Raw genomic sequence first — 19842 nt, forward strand, 5'->3', positions numbered from 1 at the left:
AAATGGCCAAAAGATACTTAAGGTCGTGTTCAACTTCCTTAGCAATCAGGAAATGCAAATCAAAACAACCTTGAGATACCATCTTACACCTGTCAAAGGTAATATTCTTAATCACACAAGGGATAGCCTTAATAAAAAAAGAGTACTTTATTTTAATGATAATATATCAAAAGTTTTTGAGCTTAGCACTGATATTATCAGATTTCCATGCTTATTTATGTATTTTCTATTTTTCACCACCAAACTGAGAACTCCAAGAAAGTAAAAGGTTTTTTTTTTTTTTTTAACTAACTGGTTCACTGTTGTATTTGTATTCCCAGTGTAGAGGGCAGTGCCTGGGATGGAATCTAGGCTACTATATTCACCTAAGTTTTTTTTAACATCTCTCAGTTCAGAAGGAAATTCATATATACCACAATGCAAGTAATGTCTGCTGGAACTCTGCAATTTCATAAGCAGCGAACACCATGGAGCCTCAACATTCTCAGTGAAGTAATGAGGAGTTTTCTTTTAGGAAAGTGATCCTGAATGGGGTCTCTAGCTAGGCTTTATCCTAGGAGGAATTTAATCACAAAAGAGAGTATAAGTATCATTTTACAATTTTCTACTCAAGAGATAATGATCTGAACAACCTCATTGGAAGTAGAAAGTGAGAATAGAGGTAATGTGTCCTTCTAGGGTATAATTAATGTGTGTTCATACTGATTGGATACAAGGGAGCAATCAATAAGAGAATTATTGGATGTAACTCAGGATTTTTATCCTGAGATTGAATCAACGAATGATTTTGGCACTAGCTTAGAAAATGAAAACCAAAAGGAAACAAAGCTGGTTTGATGGATGGAGGGAGTGGATAGATTGTACATTCAGAGACATGTATTTTGAGACTAATGAGGTTTTAGGATACATATGTAGACCTACTAAGTTGCAAGCATTTGGATCTCAAATTCACCAGAGATGTTGGTAATACCAAGCTAGATTTTTGAGATTATGAAGCTGTAAGGGAGGCTAAGGTGTGGAGAAAATTTAAGAATGCCAAGAGAGGTCAGCAAATGGCAGTATCAAGTAATTAATGTGACAGAGGAGAAGACAATAGAATGTACATACAAGAACAGTGAGAAGATATGACTAGGGATACAGGAATGGGAGCATGAACCTAGAGAGACAGAAGTGACTATTTGTGCTGAAAGCTACCAACAGGACAAGCAAAATAAAAACTAAATCATCCCCAGACTTATTAACTGGAAGGAAGGCTTACACTTTTCCTGTTTGAGAATTTATTCCATACATATAATGTATTTTGATTAAGTTCATACCTACATTCCCTCCCCTCCTTTTCTCCATATATGCTTGCTCTCTCTCTCTCTCTCTCTCTCTCTCTCTCTCTCTCTCTCTCTTTCTGTCCCTCTCTCTCTTTCTCTCTCTCTGTCTCTCTCTTTCTCTGTCAACCCACCGAGTACACTTACCATTGCCACTATACGAAAAGGGACAGACTATCATGTGGTAAATGGATAGTCAGTCTATTGAGGCAAAATATTAGAATATTTTAATAAGGAGTAAATCAAATAAAATAATGGGAAATTTAAATCTACATTACAAATCTCTGAAGAGTGGATGCAAGGTGATGAATTGGAGAAGCAAATGTTACATCTAAATATTAGCTCAAGGAGGTAGAAAAGTGGGACTGAAAAAGGAACGGAGTATAAGGAAAGGAATTATTGTTTACAAAGAAGACTTGGTGTGTTCCTGTTCCCGAAGGAAGAAATCAGTGCTAAGGAGACTAATGACTGTGATGACTGATGCAATGGTATGCTAGGAAGACAGAGAAAAGAGCAAGAACATTCTCACAGGCACATACAAAACAGATAAGGTAAGATGTGTGACATAGAATCATAATTTCTCAAGATATGAAGGAAGAAGAAAGGAACAGAATCAAAACATACAAAGAGGAGACAAGCCGAATTTCAAGAGTTCGGGTTACAGTTTTTCTTTTCTGAAAAGCAGGGAGCAGCTCCATCTGATAGCAAATCGATGTAGCCTTCTTCTCAGATAAAAAGCTTTAAAGTATTAAAATACAAATCCCCCAGAGGTTATTTACATTTGGATACAATGCAGTGAACTTCCTCTTGACTTTTTTCATAACCATACGAAATTCTGGTTCAAAGTGTTGTTGAAAAGTTTTGTTCTATATAGCTTCGTTTGGCAACTCTAAGACTTTTTTCAGAAAACATTCATATCAGAAAGTAGTTTTATATCTAATCCTATGTGTGATGGTTACTATGGAAAAAATAGAATGTAAATTTTATTTTATATAATACACAGCTATGTTATTGATCAGATGGGACTAAGAGAGCTTCAAACATTTCTCCAAAGGAAAAGACAAAAAAGAAAGTAAATAGGTTTTAGGTGAAAAGAACTTTTTACATTAAAAGAAAAATTAGTTTTCATACATAAAAACTTTGAGAGTCAAGAGGTGGCTACAGTTTTATCTATCTAGTTTGAACAAATGTAAGGGATAAAGTCTTGACAATTTAGAGGTGGGAGAGGACAAGAGTCATTAGCTGGCAACAGTAATAAGAACAGCTCACAGATGTGAAGGAAGTCATAGGGCTGGGTCATTAAGTACAAATGAAACTGGAGCAGAACCAATGTCTGCACACACTTCAGTACACAATAAAACAACTAAGTGGAGAGCTTGAGACGAGCAGAGCTGAGAAACAAATCCTGTCTAAGTAGAGCACCATTAATGTAAGCAGTTTAAATTGCAGGAGTTAAAAAAATTATCATAGAGGCCAACCATTAAGGAAATCAGGGATTTGAATATCATAAAACAGTTTCCGTACCTTAATTTATTATCCATTTATTAATTGTTAGCCTTCTAGATCGATTTCATATTTTAGCTATTATGAACAGGGAAACAACATACTTAGGTAGATATGTGGGTATCTCCGTATTATGGTACAGAGCCTATTGGCTATATGCACAGGAACGCTATAGCTGAATCTATTGTATTTCTGATTTTAGTGGTCATATTGGTCTTCATTCCCACAAAGAGTGAAGAAACATTCACCTTTTTCTTCATCCTTGTCAACATTTGTTGTCATTTTTATCTTGAAAAGGCTATTACTTACTAAGGTAAGACTCTGTCACACTGAAGTATTGATTTGCAATTACCTGTTTGCTACAAACATGTAATAATTTTTTCAATGGCTTTATATTTTATTTTTTAAATTTATTGTAATTATATCACTTTCCATCTTCCTGTCGTCTCCTCAACACCTCAGATACATCTTCTTTCTTCTTTTAAATTCATGACCTCTTTTCATTTAGTGATTACCTATAACATATATACACACACACACACATACACACACACACACACACACGAGTACATATATTCTGAAATACATAAATACAACCTGTTCAGTCTGCAAAATGTTACCTGTATGTATGTACAGGGGTGGCCACTTGATATTGGCCAGTTAGGGCTCCCTCATCTGTGGTTCCTAGCTGCAAGTTTTCAGAAGTGAGTATGTAATCTGGACTTACTCCAGAAACCAGGAAAGTAAAAGGGGACCATAGGGTCTCCAAGGAGCAATAGGAAGGGAAATAACAGGGTATAAATGATTTCATGATGCATGAGAGAAAAATGGGGGACTTAAATTAGGGAAATGGAGGGAGATAATTTTAGTATTCAGTTGCTGTGTGTGTTTCTTTGTAAAATTATATAGTTTTATGCTTTGAGATTCTACTATAATGATATTCTTTTCTCACTTTTGACCCTTCCACCCATCTCATGTATTACCTTTGCTTTCTTTCAGATACATTGTCTCTCTTTTTCTGTAGTTGTTGGTATACATACACAGAGAAAGACATATTCCCAAATATGTAAATATAATCTACTCAGTCTGTAGAAATGTATTTATATGTGTATGTTTTCAGGGTTGACTTTGGTATTATATAACCAATTGGTGTCCTTTTCCCTGGGGTAGACTATTTTTCCCAGTCTCAACATTTGTGAGTTGCCTATAGTTCTTTACCTAGAACTGAGGCCTCATGGGCTTTCTGTCTTTCAATTTAGCAGAATTATTGGTATCATCCCTGTTCAGGTTATGTTTAGGCATCCATGTTAGTGAGCATTCATTGGTGCTGCCTTTCGGACATTTATAGAAGATACACTTTCACAGCCAACTTATTGCTCATCTAGCTCTCACAGTCTTTCCACCTCCTCCTCCTCAATGATCCCTAAGCCTTAGGTAGGAGATGTACTATAGACGTATCCATCAGGCCTGTTATTCACAACTCTGAATTTTAGCCAGTTGTGGTTCTCTGTAATGGTCTCTGTCTGGGGCAAAGGGAAGTCTCCCTGATGAATGGTGAGAACTGCACTTATCTGTAGATGTAAGGATGACTATTTAAAATGTAGTTAAAATATTTGGGGATAATGGGGGGAGAAGGACAGAGAAGAGGAAGGGAGGGAAATGGAGAAAATTATATAGCTCAATAAAAAACAAATTAAAATATAAAATAAAATAGAGTTAGGGAGCTGGGTGGTGGCAGCACACTCCTTTAATCCCAGCACTCAGAAGGCAGGAGCAGACAGATCTCTGTGAATTTAAGGCCAGTCTGCGCTACAAGAGCTATTTCCAGGACAAGCTCCAAAGCTACAGAGAAACCCTGTTTTGAAAAAAAAATGTAGCTAGGGATTATAATGGTTGGCTTAGGAAAAATGGTTGTTATAGGTTCTTCACTAGCTCTTGGCAGTTGGCTAGGTTTCGAGTACCAGGAATGATTTCCCTCTTCTTAATTCCGTCATAAGTTCAATTAGAGAGCTGTTGGCTAGTGTCACGGTATGTGTGCCGCTATTGCATCTTTAAGGTAATATCGTGCCATGCTGGTCATTGTTGTAGTTTTTAGGCATCATAGCTGGATAGGAGTGTTCATTGCTTCCTCCTTCAGAAGCTTGCATGTTACCTTCTGTTACCATAAAAGCTAGTTAGTCCTCAGAGAGAAAATTTTCAGGTCAATTCCCCTTCGGGGGCATCTGGGTCCTGAGTCCTAAGAATGTGGTATCTTCAGCAGTGGTGATTCGTCTTCTATCTCTAGTTGCCAGTTAGGGTTGGGACTTCATGAGCCCCCTCCTTCATACATGCTTGGATTTTACTTGTTTTCATAGTCTGTATATCATGTAATTTCAGTCGTGGTTATTGTGAGATCTTGTGTACAAAAGGTGCAGTCCTTTTGGTAATGGTATTAATCTATCCTTGAGAAACATTTACTCTTTGTCAATTTTCGTATGTTTCTCAATCAAGGTTTATAGTTTTCTTATATCCCAGCTAGTAAAAGCCAAGTGATTTTTTTGTATTTTAATGCAAATAAGAAGTATTTAAAATTACACTTCCTCCACTTTATATGTGAAATAATTTAAGAAATGTATTAATCTCTTAAAACTTATAATAAAATTCTTTTTTGTTCCAGTATTTTTAGTTCATATAAAAGACTGGGTAACTGTTTATTTAGTTTGCCACTGCTATAATTATCTATTTTGAAATAAAGGTTCTTTAGAGTCATTGTTTGCCAATAAACAAGCATGTGACTTGTCCTTCCACCTTCAACCTCTGTTTGAGCAGTGTTGCCAGATTGTTTCAAAAGAAACTAACAACATTGGAAAGGTCAACCACCTACTAACCATACAACATTTGGCATGGCATTACATAGTGTAAATTTATAGGTATGAAAACAGCATCTGTACAGATCCCCTCAGAACACTGCTGCTTCCTATGATAGGACAGTTTAAATTCCAGACTCTTTTAAAATAACACAGAATATACAGGATCCCAATCCTACAAGGTTAGTAAAACCTTCCTCTTTCCTCTTCCCTTGATAAAAAGATGATTAGCCTATGATCTAATTTCAAGTTTTCTATCTTAGTGGTACTCTGATGAATTGAGATTTGATTGCCTGTCTCTCTCTCCCTCTCTTTTCAAGATTTATTTATCTTGATTTTATGTGCATGAGTGTTTTCCCTGCATGTTTGTCAGTGTGTTGCATATATGACTAGTGTCTACAGAGGCAACTAGAGGACTCTGGATCCCCTGGAACTGGAGCCATAAGCCGTTTTGTGAGAACTGAAGCCAGATCCTCAACAAGAACAATAAGTAATCTTAACTGTTGAACTCTCTCTCTCTCTCTCTCTCTCTCTCTCTCTCTCTCTCTCTCTCTGTGTGTGTGTGTGTGCGTGTGCGTGTGCGTGTGCGTGTGTGTGTGTGTGTGTGTGTGTGTGTGATTGTCTCTTATACCTCAATCCTTAATCCATTTCACATGTACCCACACAGGTCTTATAAACTGAAGCTCTCTGGAAACTTTTGTGAAGCTTGCTCACACTATGATTCTCCTGTAATGAGAAAGAATGGGAGCCCTGTGATGAGGTGCCACTACCTACTCATCTGTCTCTAGTTTCCTTTCAACTGGAATGTTCTGCTAAAGTCAATCTGTCACTTTCAGAATATAACTGCAGTCTTTACTACTTTTGTTCTCAAGTCTTTTTTTGATTACTTTTACTTATGTGTGTTAGTGTCAGCATATGAATATACAAACATGAGTAGCCTTAGAGACTAGGAAAAATGGTATCTACTGGAGATAGTTATGGGCTACTCAATAGCAGTGTTTGGAACTCAATTCAGGTCTTCGGGAAGAGCAGTGAGTGCTCTTTTACATTGAGCCACCTCTGCAAAACTTAGCTGTTGTCTAGAATTGGATTTCCAGCAATCATATATGCCACCACTTGTGATATCTTCAGTTGGCTATCTTTGTATGTGACACAGCAATCATGGAGACATGGCATTTTTGGTTACTCTTTTCTTTCTAGTTAAGCAAATTATTGTCTAAATTCCCAAATGATTTTTTATATGCTTACCAGCCAAATCAGTGATGACTTGGCTTTATTGTAGTATCTATCACCTGTCTCCAGAGACTGGCACTTCATCTAATGCTCAGAGCTGAACAAGTCAATAAAGTAGCTCCATACACAGTATTTCTTCAAGAGTGGGATGGGTTGCAGTTTCTGCAACACTTGTATATTTAGGAAAAGAGATGAATATGAAATGTGTTATTTTTCTCTTTTAAGACATTTGGCTTATTCTTCCTCAAGTCAGCGTGTAGTAAGGAGCATGGTTTTCATTTTAAAAGAAAAGATTTTTGAATTTGTAAAGAAGTCGCCTATGAAATGACAATAGGTAAGCGGTTGATCAGCGTAATAAGAGCCAGAGATGTAATTATAAACATGGCATCTTACCAGCAATGATTTTTAAAATTGTATTCATTTTAACAGTTTTGTTTGTATTTATAATGAGTTTTAATCCTTCTTGCCCTTAGTGCATTATCTCAATAATCTTTCTGCTCCTGCTGCAACCCTTATTCACAGTAAATCCCTCTCCTACTTGTGTGTGTGTGTGTGTGTGTGTGTGTGTGTGTGTGTGTGTGTGTGATCGAATGAGTTGCCTGTATGAGAATGGAAGGGAGGTTATTTATTGGAGCATGAGTAACTTAAAAGCTGCTCTATCACTGAAAAAAGTGACATCCCTTCCACTAGCCAACATTAACTGTCAATAATCCCTCAGGGAATAGTGGGGACTCATGAGCCCTTTGCCTTTCCATGACGAAATGTTGATAGGTTCAATCTTGTGTAGGTCATGAGCAGGTAACCACAGCTGCAGGAAGTTCATGAATGCTTTGTCTATGTCACGTATAGAAGCCAGCATTTAACGGCAGTCCTCTTTAGTGTCTCTTTTATATTCTACTGCCCCATCTCCTGCCATGTTCCCTTAACCTGGGGAAATAGTGTGTGTGTGTCCAGGTGATACAGATATCTCTTTTAGGATTAAGAGCTCTAAAATAATCAGTTATTTTTTATTTTTACAAGCAAGGATTTAATAAGACTAGGTAGAATTATTTGAGGAATTATAGTGTATCAGACATTGTGTTATGAACTTCACATGTGTTCCTGACTTTAGTTCTCTCAATGGCCTTCTGAGAGTTTGGCAAATTTATTGCCTGCATTTTAATCATGAGAAAACTGAGGATTTAATGATTGTGCATGGCATGTGTGATGGTTATGATATGAAGGCATTAGCCATGTCTGAGTGAAAAGCCTAGTCCTCACAGCAGCTGTTAATTAAAATAATTGACATGTTGTTCTGATTTTATGAGTCAAGCTCCATGATGTGGACTTGTTTATTCTAAATGTGATGCAGCATCAATTATTCGAGGATACTCTGTTAATGAGATTTATCACAATCCACTTAAATGAAACTTTTATTTTACTATCTCTTTAGCAAGGAAACAAACAACTATACCATGCACCTATGTGACTCATTATAGCTTCCAAGAATGCTGTTGTCAGTTCTATTGTGCAAGTCAGTAAAGTCATTTCTAGATCTAAATTTTATTTCTAAGCAGGGAACCAGATAAGGCTTTTGTTAAAACTTGTATTCCATTCTTCGTATAGCTATTGTAGAAATTAGAGTGCATCTGATGAGTTCCTAAGTACCCATATCCATTGTTTTGAAGCAGAACATTTAATTTTCATATAAACTTCAGAGAAATGGAATTAGCACATTTATTTCTTCCGTATCATATTTGCCCTTCACTTATTTACCCTGCCCAGACAAGCAGAAAAGACTCACTATTTACAAAAGATAATAACCTGGCAGGGCCAACTTACTGCTATCTTGGATCCCTGAGGTGTCAATGATGCATTGTGCTGATCTTCTCAGGGTCCATTGCCCTTTATAGGAGAGAGAGATTGCTTATCCCACTGGAATGTCTCTGCAAAGCCATCGTGTATGTAACATTGTTCAGAGCAGAATCTGGGAGTTCTGCACTTGTATACTCCAAGTCTCTGCTTCATCAATAATAAATGTACTTTCTACCACTCCTCCACCTTTTACACGTGCACTGTTTTCATCCATCAAATGAAGATATCCCTAGTTTTATCTCATATAATGTCAAGTACTTATCACATTCATGTCCAATTAGTAAGCACTCAAACATAATTTAAAAAATAAGCTCTGTGGGTCACAAAACGAAAACAACATAAAAGGGTAATAAAGGCTTAGGCACAGAAGAGTAATCAGAATGTGTTACATATGTAAATGAAATTATAAGGAAGAAATTTAAATATTTTAAAAGCAAAGAATAGGTATCATTATTGTGAAATACCTTTCTCTTCTCCAACAGACTCAACAATTTGCCATAGACTCACAAATAATAGTGGTTAAATTAGTAGCTGTGATTCCTGTTGAATCATAGCTTGATTAATGAAAAATAAGACCAAATTTCCGACAACTGAAAACCAAAACAAGACAAGATACTTGAGAATTTTCCCTATTTCATATGTATTCCTGACTTTGTTCTCTCAATAAGCTTGTGAGAAATTCACCAGTCATGAGGGGAATATCATGCATAAATAGGAAAATTTCAAAGAGCATTGACCCAAAGTTCATTTGAAAATTTTCAGATAGCTATGGAATTTGAGATCATGTGCATTTCATTTCTCAAATATGGTCTGTTGGACACCTTCAAGAGCTTTTGTTAGCAAAGTGGCAAAAAGGTAAAAAAAATACACAGAATTCTAACAAAACTACTGAAGTGGAATAATCTCTGTACTTAAGGCCCCAGTGTTCTAGGTTATTTAGTAAGCTTCTGGATAGATTCTTTCCCACTAAGGTCTGAGATTTACTGAGGAGCTCATCTGTTGCTCTGCCGATTGGATAAGCCAATCTAAACCCGGGGAGAAGTAATTAATTTCCTCCATCTATAATCAATATAGCAGTAATAAAGATGTATTTTCCAGGGCTCTTTGCCCTAGTATAAACTGTGTTGAGAAAAGAAACTATAATAGGAAACGGCGAGTACATATTTCATTTGATTTTTACCTGTTAGAATTCCAGGTCGTCTTAGTTACAAGTCCCCTCTTTATTCAATATTATGTAACCAGATTGATTCCTGAAATACACAAGATCATATGTTTTCTGCTCCTCATTCTGTTTATCTTTCTGGGCCACAGTCTAAGCTGCAATACAGGTGCATCACATACATAAACATCCCCCAAGGCTCTATTTTGTATTCTGCTGATATCGTCATCCCAGACCACATTGTTGTGTACCTCCAGTCTGAATGTCTCAAGATGTAAAATTTTATTTTCCTTAGTCTTTTACTTTGATCTATGTAATTAGGACATAAAATGTTATATTTCCTTATGACATTTTCAGGACTCATTTTGCTGTTGTTGCTAATCCTACTGTTCCCCTTCTCCCCCATTTGCTTGCTATGTGTTGCCTCCCAGTCTGCATAGCTTCTTTTAAACACTCATGTCACGTGTATACTATTCCCATCCTCTCTTCCTCAACATCTCTCCTGCCACTTTCTTAGTTCTATTTTCAGTTTTATGCCCCCCAACAAAAAAATCACACACGAGAGAGATTTTAATTGTCATTTTTCTCAGATTCATCCATTTCTCTGCAAATTTCATTTTTATTTGTTACTGAACTACATTTGCATATATATGCACATATGTATATGCATCCCACTTTTTAAATCATTCTTCAGTTAATGGTCATCGAAGATGACTTGGTGTAGGAGATCCTTCTGTTTATGTGTTGCTTTCATTGGTTAATGAATAAAGAAACTGCTTTGGCCTAGTTGATAGAGCAGAACTTAGGTAGGAGGGGAAGATAGAATTGGATTGTGGGAGGAAGAAAGGCAGAGTTGGAGAGAAACATGGAGCCACCAGAGACAGGCATGCTGAATCTTTCCAGGTAAGCCACTGCCATGTGGCGATATACAGATTAATGAAGACGGGTTAACTTAATATGTAAGAGTTAGCCAATAAGAAGTTAGAGCTATGGGCCAAGCAGTGTTTTAATTAATACAGTATCTGTGGGATTATTTTGGGTGTAAGCTAGCTAGGCAGCTGGGAAGAACAAGTGGGCCTTCCCCCATACAACAATGACTTCCTTTCCTTACTATTGTGAATACTGAAATAAAGAATATTTCACAAATCTCTGGGGTGAGATATGAAGTCTGTATATTAGGATCCCTTTTTAATACTTTTGAGAAATTTCAACTTGATTTTCTCAGTAGCTGCATCAATTTACATACCCACTAAAAGTGTATAGGGCACCCTTCCTCCCACAGGCGCAACAGCATCTATTGTTATTTTTGGGCTTGGTAATAGCCATTCTTACTAGAGTAAGATTGAATCTCAAAGTAGTTCTGATATGTATGTCCTTGATGGCTAGGAATGGTGAGCAAAATTAAGAATGTCTAATGTCTTTAAGTTTCTTCTTTTCACTTTTCTGTTTTCTGGATAAAAGAAACTACAAGAATAATAACCAACAATACAATAATGAATACAAGATTAAAACTATCCTGTGCCATGTATATAGTTTCTTTTAATAATATCTCTAATTTTAGTAACTGAGAAATGTGTCCTGTATTATATCCCAAGGAAAAAATTATAAAAAGTAGAGAATAACTTTTAGTGTTAGCCAGGAAGGTATGCTAATTTTTATTAAAGTTTTTATTATTATAGATTTAAACATTTTTATTTTTTGATTGTTGTTGTTTTGAGACATTTTCTTATTTTGTAGACCACAGTGACTTACCTTAGTATATATCCCAGGCTGACTTTATATTCAAGGCAATCCTCTTGCTACCTAAGAACTGCAATTAGAGGTCCAAGCTATCAGAGTAATTTCGTTGCTTTATGCAATATATATATATATATATATATATATATATATATATATATATATATTGTGTATGTATCCCATGCTGGCTTTGATATTGTGTGTTAACTTTAATGATGAATTCTACCACTGGGATTGCAGCTAGTTAACATATATCAATTGCTTAAATTTTGTTTGTTGATATTCCAAATTCTTGAGCTACCATAAAACATTTCATCTTAAAATAAAGGTTTGATTATTTTCACCATATTTAGAAAGATGAAATTAAAGTGTGCAATAATTAAATTGCTTATCACAATTCAAGTAGTATATAAATAATACAACATTTTAATATAACCAGACAAACCAGATTATCCCAATTAATCTAACTTTGCACCACATCAGAAATACTTTCTTCCAAATATTTAAGGATCATATGATAAGCTTCTTAAGTGATATTCACATTGCTTGGTACCTTTCATATATGCCCCCATCCAGGAATAAGAAGCTTACCGTTACTGATTTTGTTGGTTGGTTTATGAGGTGCTTGACTATGTTTTTCTTGCAAAATGGTTTTTCCATTTAATATTTTAAATATTGTTTCTTGAAAAATATAATATATACAGTAAATAGACAGTCATTTGTAGAAAAGCATAACACAAAGAAAATAACAGAACAAGTATATGCATGTGTGTACAAAGCAGTTGTATACATATTCTAAAGACATAAGTATTGCCCAATGATATTTTGAAAAGTAAGGCTTAAGGACATTAACTCAAGGCAAGACTAGAATAGCACTTTAGTCTAAGATATTCTATTAGGTAATCTATTGGGAGATGAGATGTTTGTCAATGTCTGGCTGTAAGAAATATAAACACCCAGTTATTTAGCAAATAGAGATATATCACAACACAATTTTAAGTTGCAACTGCAACAAGCTTCCTGTGACCTACTGTGACATGATAACACCAGAATCATGCAAACGTACAACAGGAAGACTTGAACACCCTAATCCAGAAGAAGTAGAAGAAATTGACTTTAGATGTAACATGATAAAAATGTTAGAGACCATTAAACAGGATCTAAAAAACTCCTTTAAGGAAATGGATGAGAAGACTAAAAAAAAGTTAGAAGAAATGAATAAATCCCTCAAAGTTACCCAAGAAAACCAAGAAAAAGCAATCAAACAGTTAATGGAAACAGTCCAAGACTTGAAATGGAGGCAATGAAGAAAACACAAACCGAGGGATAGCAGGATATGGAAAATATGGGTAAATGAACAGAAATTACAGACACAAATATAACCAACAGAATACAAGAAATAGAAGAAAAAACCTGAGATGCTGAAGACATTATAAAGAAAATAAATAAACTGATAAAAAAAAGAGCAAATCCAACAAATTCTCATCACAAAATAACCAGGAAATCTGGGACACCATAAAAAGACAAAACCTGAGAATAATAGGGGTAGAAGAAGGAGAAGAATTACAGCTCAAATGCCCAGAAAATATATTCAACAAAATTATAGAAGAAAACTTTCCCAACCTAAAGAACGATATTCCTATGAAGGTACAAGAAGCATACAGAACACCGAATAGACTGGATCAAAAAAAAATGTCCCTGCCATATAATAACCAAAACACAAAACATACAGAATAAAGAAAGAATATTAAGAGCTGCAAAGGAAAAGGTCAAGTAACTTATAAAGGTAAACCTCTCAGAATTACACCTGACTTCTCTATGGAAACCATAAAAGCCAGAAGGTCTTGGATAGATGTATTGCAGAAACTAAGAGACCATGGATGCAACCCCAGACTACTATACCCTGCCAAGCTTTCATTCACCATCAATGGAGAAAACAGGATATTCCAGGATAAAAAGAAATTTAAACAATACATATCCACAAATCCAGCCTTGCAGAAAGTAATAGAAGGAAAATCACAATTGAAGAAACCCAACAATGCCCACAATAACTAGGGCATCTAACAACCCTCCACCAGCAAAACTCAAAGAAGGGAAACACACTAACTCTACCACCCAAAATAAAAATAACCCAAGTTAACAACCACTGGTCATTAATATCATTTAATATCAATGGATTCAATTCACCTATAAAAAGGCACAGGTTAAGAGAATGGATGTGAAAAGAGGATCAAAAATTCTATTGTTTACAAGAAACACACCTCGACCACAAGTCACTCAGGGTAAAGTGTTGGGAAAAGGTTTTTCAATAAAACAGGCCCAAGAAACAAGCAGGTGTGGCTATACTAATATCTAACAAAATTGACTTCAAACTAAAATCAGTCAGAAGAGATGGTGATACTTTATACTCGTAACAGGAATAATTCATCAGAATGCAGTCTCAATCCTGATATCTATGCCCCTAATATAAAAGCACCCACCTATGTAAGAGAAACATTACTAGAACTCAAGGCAAATATCAAACTCCACACACAAATAGTAGGAGACTTCAACACTCCTCTTTCCCCAATGGACAGATCAATAAGATAGTAACCTAAAGGAGAAATAAGAGAACTAATGGAGGTAATGAATCAAATGGACTTAACAGAAATCTATAGAACATTCTGTCCAAATAAGAAAGAATATACCTTCCTCTCAGCATCTCATGGAACCTTTTCAAAAATTGATCACATAATTGGTAACAAAGCCAACATCCAAAGATACAAAAAAAAAAAAATTAGTAACCACCTGTACCTCATCAGATCACAATGGAATAAAGATAGAATTTAACAATAATTCTACCCCAGAAAGCCTACAAACTCATGGAAACTGAACAGTCAACTTCTGAACCACCCCTGGGTCAGGGAAGGAATAAAGAAAGAAATTAAAGTCTTCCTTTAACTCAATGAAAATAAAGAGACAACAGACCCAAACCTATGGGACACTATGAAAGCAGTGCTAAGAGGAAAGTTCATAGCTCTAAGTGACCACAAAAAAACACAACAACAACAAAGAAAGCTCACATTAGAGACTTAACAGCACAGCTGAAAGCTCTAGAAAAAAAAAGAAGCAGACTGACCTAGGAGGAGTAGAAGACTGGAAATAATCAAACTGAGGCCTGAAATAAACAAAATAGAAACACAGAAATCAATCCAAAGAGTCAAGGAAACAAAGAGCTGGTTCTTTGAGAAAGTCAACAAGATTGACGAACCTTTATCCAAACTAATCAAAAGGCAGAGAACACACAAATTATCAAGATCAGAAATGAAAAGGGGGACATAACAACAGACACTGAGGAAATTCAGAGAATCATTAGATCTTACTACAAGAGCCTCTATGTCACAAAGTTAGAAAATGTAAAAGAAATGGACTTGGTTTTAGATAAATACCATATGCCAAAATTGAATTAAGACCAGGTAAACAATTTAAATAGACCTGTAAGTCATGAGAAAATAGAAGCTGTCATAAAAAAAACCTCCCAACCAAAAACAGCCCAGGACTAGATGGTTTTAATGCAGAATTTTAACCAGAACTTTCAAGAAGAGCTGATACCTATACTCCTTAATATGTTTCACATAATAGAAACAGAAGAGTCATTCCCAAACTCTTTTTATGAAACTACAGTTACCCTGATTCCAAAACCACACAAAGACTCAACCAAGAAAGAGAATTACAGACCAATCTTGCTCATGACCATCAATGCAAAAATTCTCAATAAAATACTGGCAAAATGAATCGAAGAACACATCCAAAATATTATCCATTACAATCTAGTAGGCTTCATCCCAGAGAGGCAGGGCTAGTTCAACATACAAAAATCCATCAATGTAATCCATCATCTAAATAAACTGAAATAAGAAAAAAATATATGATGATTTCATTAGATGCTGAAAAAGCATTTGACAAAATTCAACACCTCTTTATGATAAAGGTCTTGGAGAGGTTAGGGATAAATGGATCATACCTAAATATAATAAAAGTAATACACAGCAAATCAACAGCTAATATCAAATTAAATGAAGAGAAACTCAAAGCCATTCCACTAAAATCAGGAACAAGGAAAGGCTGTCCACTCTTGCCATACCTCCTCACCATTGTGCTTGAAGTTCTAGAAATAGCAATAAGACAACATAAGGAGATCAAGGGGATTTGAATTGGAAAATCAGAAGTCAAACTTCCGTTATTTGCAGATGATATGATAGTGTATATTAGTGACCACAAAAACTCTACCAAACAACTCCTACAGGTGATAAATACCTTTAGTGATGTGGCAGGATACATGATCAACTAAAAAAAAAAATCAGTTGTCCTCCTATACACAAAGGATAGAGAAGTAGAGGGGTAATTCAGAGAAACTTCACCTTTCACGATAGCCACAAATACGCTAAAGTATCTTGGGGTGATGGAGGAAGGTCATCTGTCTATGTGTTGTTTCATTGGTTAATAAAGAAACTGCCTTGGCTTTTTGATAGGACAGCAGCTTAGATAGGCAGAGTAGACACAACAGAATGCTGCGAAGAAGGGATGTGAGGCAGACGCCATAGCTCCTCCTCTCCAAGATGGACACAAGTTAAGATCTTTCCCGGTAAGCCACCACCTTGTGGTGCTACACAGATTACTAAATATGGGTTAAAGCAAAGATGTGAGAATTAGCCAATAAGAGGCTGAAACTATGGGCCAGGCAGTGTTTAAATAAATATAGTTTCTGTGTAATTATTTCGGGGGTAAGCTAGGCAAGATCCAGGCAGGAACGCAGCCTACGGCTCCTTCTACATTGGGGTAACCAAGGAAGTGTAAGATCTATTTGACAAGAACTTTAAGTCTTTGAAGAAAGAAATTGAAAGAGGACATCAGAAAATGGAAGGATCTCCCCCAATCTTTTGGATGGGTAGGATCAACATAGTAAAAAATGGTAACTCTACCAAAGGCAATCTATAAATTCAACACAATCCCCATCAAAATCCCAACAAAATTCTTTACAGACCTTGAGAGAACAATAATCAACTTTATATGGGAAAACAATAAACCCAGAATAGCCAAAACAAACTTGTGCGACCACTTTGGAAATCAGTGTGGTGGTTTCTCAGGAAATTGAGAATCAACCTACCTCAGGGTCCAGCAATACCACTCTTGGGAATATACCCAAGAGATTCCCAACCATACTACAAAAGCATTTGTTCAACTATGTTCATAGCAGCATTATTTGTAATAGCCAGTACCTGGAAACAACCTAGATGCTCCTCAATGGAAGAATGGATAAGGAAAGTGTGGAATATATATGCATTAGAGTACTACTCAAAGGTAAAAAACAATGACATCACAAGCCTAGAGAAGCCAAATAACAAGGTGAACCCAAGGAAACACATATATAGATCCTCCAGGAAATTGGAAGCAAACAAGATTGCTTGGCAAAAGTTGGAAGCATGGGGGTGGGGGTAGGGGTGGGGATGAGATTGAAAGAAGGAGAAAGGGGGGATGGATGTCAGAAGGAAAGTTTGGCGAGAGCTTGGGGGAATGGGAGTGTGGAGATGGAGGAAGGGCAGATACAGGAGCAAGGAAAAAGATATCTACATTAAGGGAACCATTTTAGGGTTGACAAGAGACTTGGCTCTTGAGGGGATCCCAGGTGTACACAGGGATGTCCCCAGCTAGGTTCTTGGGCAACAGAGCAGAGGGTGCCTGAACTGGCCTTGCCCCACTATCACACTGATGTTTATCTCAAATATCACCATAGAATCTTCGTCTGTTGTGCGCGGTCCCTGCTGCCTGCTTCTGCTGCAGGGAACCCTGATTGCTTTTCGGGCTGGGGGGGGGGACTTAATTGGGGGAGGGGGAGGGAAATGGGAGGCGGTGGCGGGGAAGAGACAGAAATCTTTAATAAATAAATAAATTTATAAAAAAAAAAAGAATCTTCGTCTGGATGGAGATAGAGACAAGAGACCCTCATCAGAGCAATGGACTGAGCTCCCAAGGTCCAGTTGAAGGGCAGAAGGATGGAGAAGACAAGCAAGAAGTCAGGAATGCGAGGGGTTCGTCCACCTACTGAGACAGTGTGCCTGTTCTAATGGGAGCTCACCAAATCCAACTGGAATGGGACTGAATGAACAAATGATCAAACCTGACCCTCTGAATGTGGCTGATAATTGAGGTAGACTGAGAAGCCAAAGATAATGGCACTGGGATATTTCTCTACTGCATGTACTGTCTTTTTGGGACCTTAGTCTATATGGATGCACAGCTTCCTAGGCCTAGCTGTAGGGGGCAGGGTCTTGGATTTCCCATACGGCAGGGTTCCCTGCCCTCTCTTAAGGCAGAAGAGGGAGGGAGGCAGGGGAGTGGGGGAGTGGGAGTGGAATTGGAGGAGGGGAGGAAGTGTAAATTTTTGAATGGAAACATAAAAAATAAAAATTAAAATCAACAAATGAAATACAAACACCCAGTTATTTAGCAAATAGAAATATATCACAACAAAAATTTAAGTTGGAACTTCAACAAGCTTTCTGTCACCTATTGTGAAGTATTAATTAATCTTGTCAGGGGAAGAGAATAATTGTATTGACATTTGAAAATTCAATTCACTAGATATTGATCTACATCTTAAGATTGCAAATACACTACTTTGTGTTAATGGTCATTTTGCCTGGCCAAGTTGTCATTTTAAAATGCATATCCTTTATGAAATTATTTTATTTTACTTTATCCTATTTTGTTTTATTTTTTATGTGAGTATTTTGCTTGCATGTATGCTTGGTTCCCACAGAGGGCAGAAAAAGACAATGGGACCCTGTAACTAAAGATTGTTAGTAAGCCTCTGCTAGAAGAGCAGCTAATACTCTTAACAAATGGGCCATCTCTCCAGCTTTTCATATCTTTAAAAATAAAATTAAGCATATTATCAGGTTTGTTCCTTTCATTTTTTCTATGTTGAAAATATATGTAGTAGTCGTTTTTCATTGGAGAATGTTTATGTGTATTACTTATTTGCATGATGTCTTTATAAACACATGTACATCCTCTCTCTGCCATTGTGTCTGTGCTGTACTTATTTCAAATAACTATATTTGCGTTGTTTCTAAGTAAATCAGAGTAAAGACTATAGTAGAAAAATAGAAAATGGTAAGGAGACCAATAAGAAATATGAATTCATATTTATTTTTAAATAAGATTAAAATGGAGGTAACAACCAGATTTGAGGAACTTAAAATGGCTTGTGAAAAATTGTTTTCTAGGAGATAAACTGAATCTAAACTACAGAAATAATTTCTTGACATGAGAATTCATGCTTCCATTCAGTGATACATCTTGGAATGTTATTTGGCTGAATGGTTAAGGTAGAAAGAACTATAAAAATACATTGATTACTAGCTTCCAGATACCACATCTTCCCTGATATTCTTGTTATGAAACCATGACGAAGGATACAAGTGAATCAATCACCCACTGATGTTGGCCTTGGCAAAGAAATTAATGTTTCTTACGACACATCAGTTATATAGAAATGCTACATTAGTACTGGAAAAGGATGCAACTGAAGAAATTAGCAAGTGTTTTACTTCATTTAAGTTACTTATGATGGTTAATACTTGCAAATGAAAGACAATGAAATTGGTCCATATACTGTGCATTTAGTGAATTTCAGATTTCTATACTTAAAATTCTGTCAACAACAACAATGCAGCAGTTGAATATAAACCTTCTGAAACACAGGTGAAAGAGTACACTAACTGAATGATTAATGAACATAGAGTTTTCAAATTTTTAATTCAATTGCCATTTTTACTAGCATGTATTAATTATTCTTAATTTAATCATGACCTTTTCATACCTGTATAGAATATATTTCAGTCAGATTCACCCCTTATCACTGATTGAATTTAGCAATTTCCATTTCTCTAGTTCCACCTGAAACTTCGAATAGAACACTCAAGGTTCAGGTATCAAATTCCAAGCTCTGGCTAAACCTTTCCCTTCCTACCTACTGTCTTCTTTTCCTCCCAAGTCGAACCAGCTTTTCATTATTCTTAAAATATCTTGCTCACCAATTTTTATAGTGCTCCTTATCATGTCCTCTATGTATCTGGACCTGCCCTACCTCATTAGACTAAGACTGTCTCAAGGAGTGGTGATTGTTTTATGGTTCATTTCCATTTCA

The sequence above is a fragment of the Microtus pennsylvanicus genome, chromosome X (assembly GCF_037038515.1).
Source record: "Microtus pennsylvanicus isolate mMicPen1 chromosome X, mMicPen1.hap1, whole genome shotgun sequence".
In the NCBI taxonomy this organism is placed as follows: Eukaryota; Metazoa; Chordata; class Mammalia; order Rodentia; family Cricetidae; genus Microtus; species Microtus pennsylvanicus.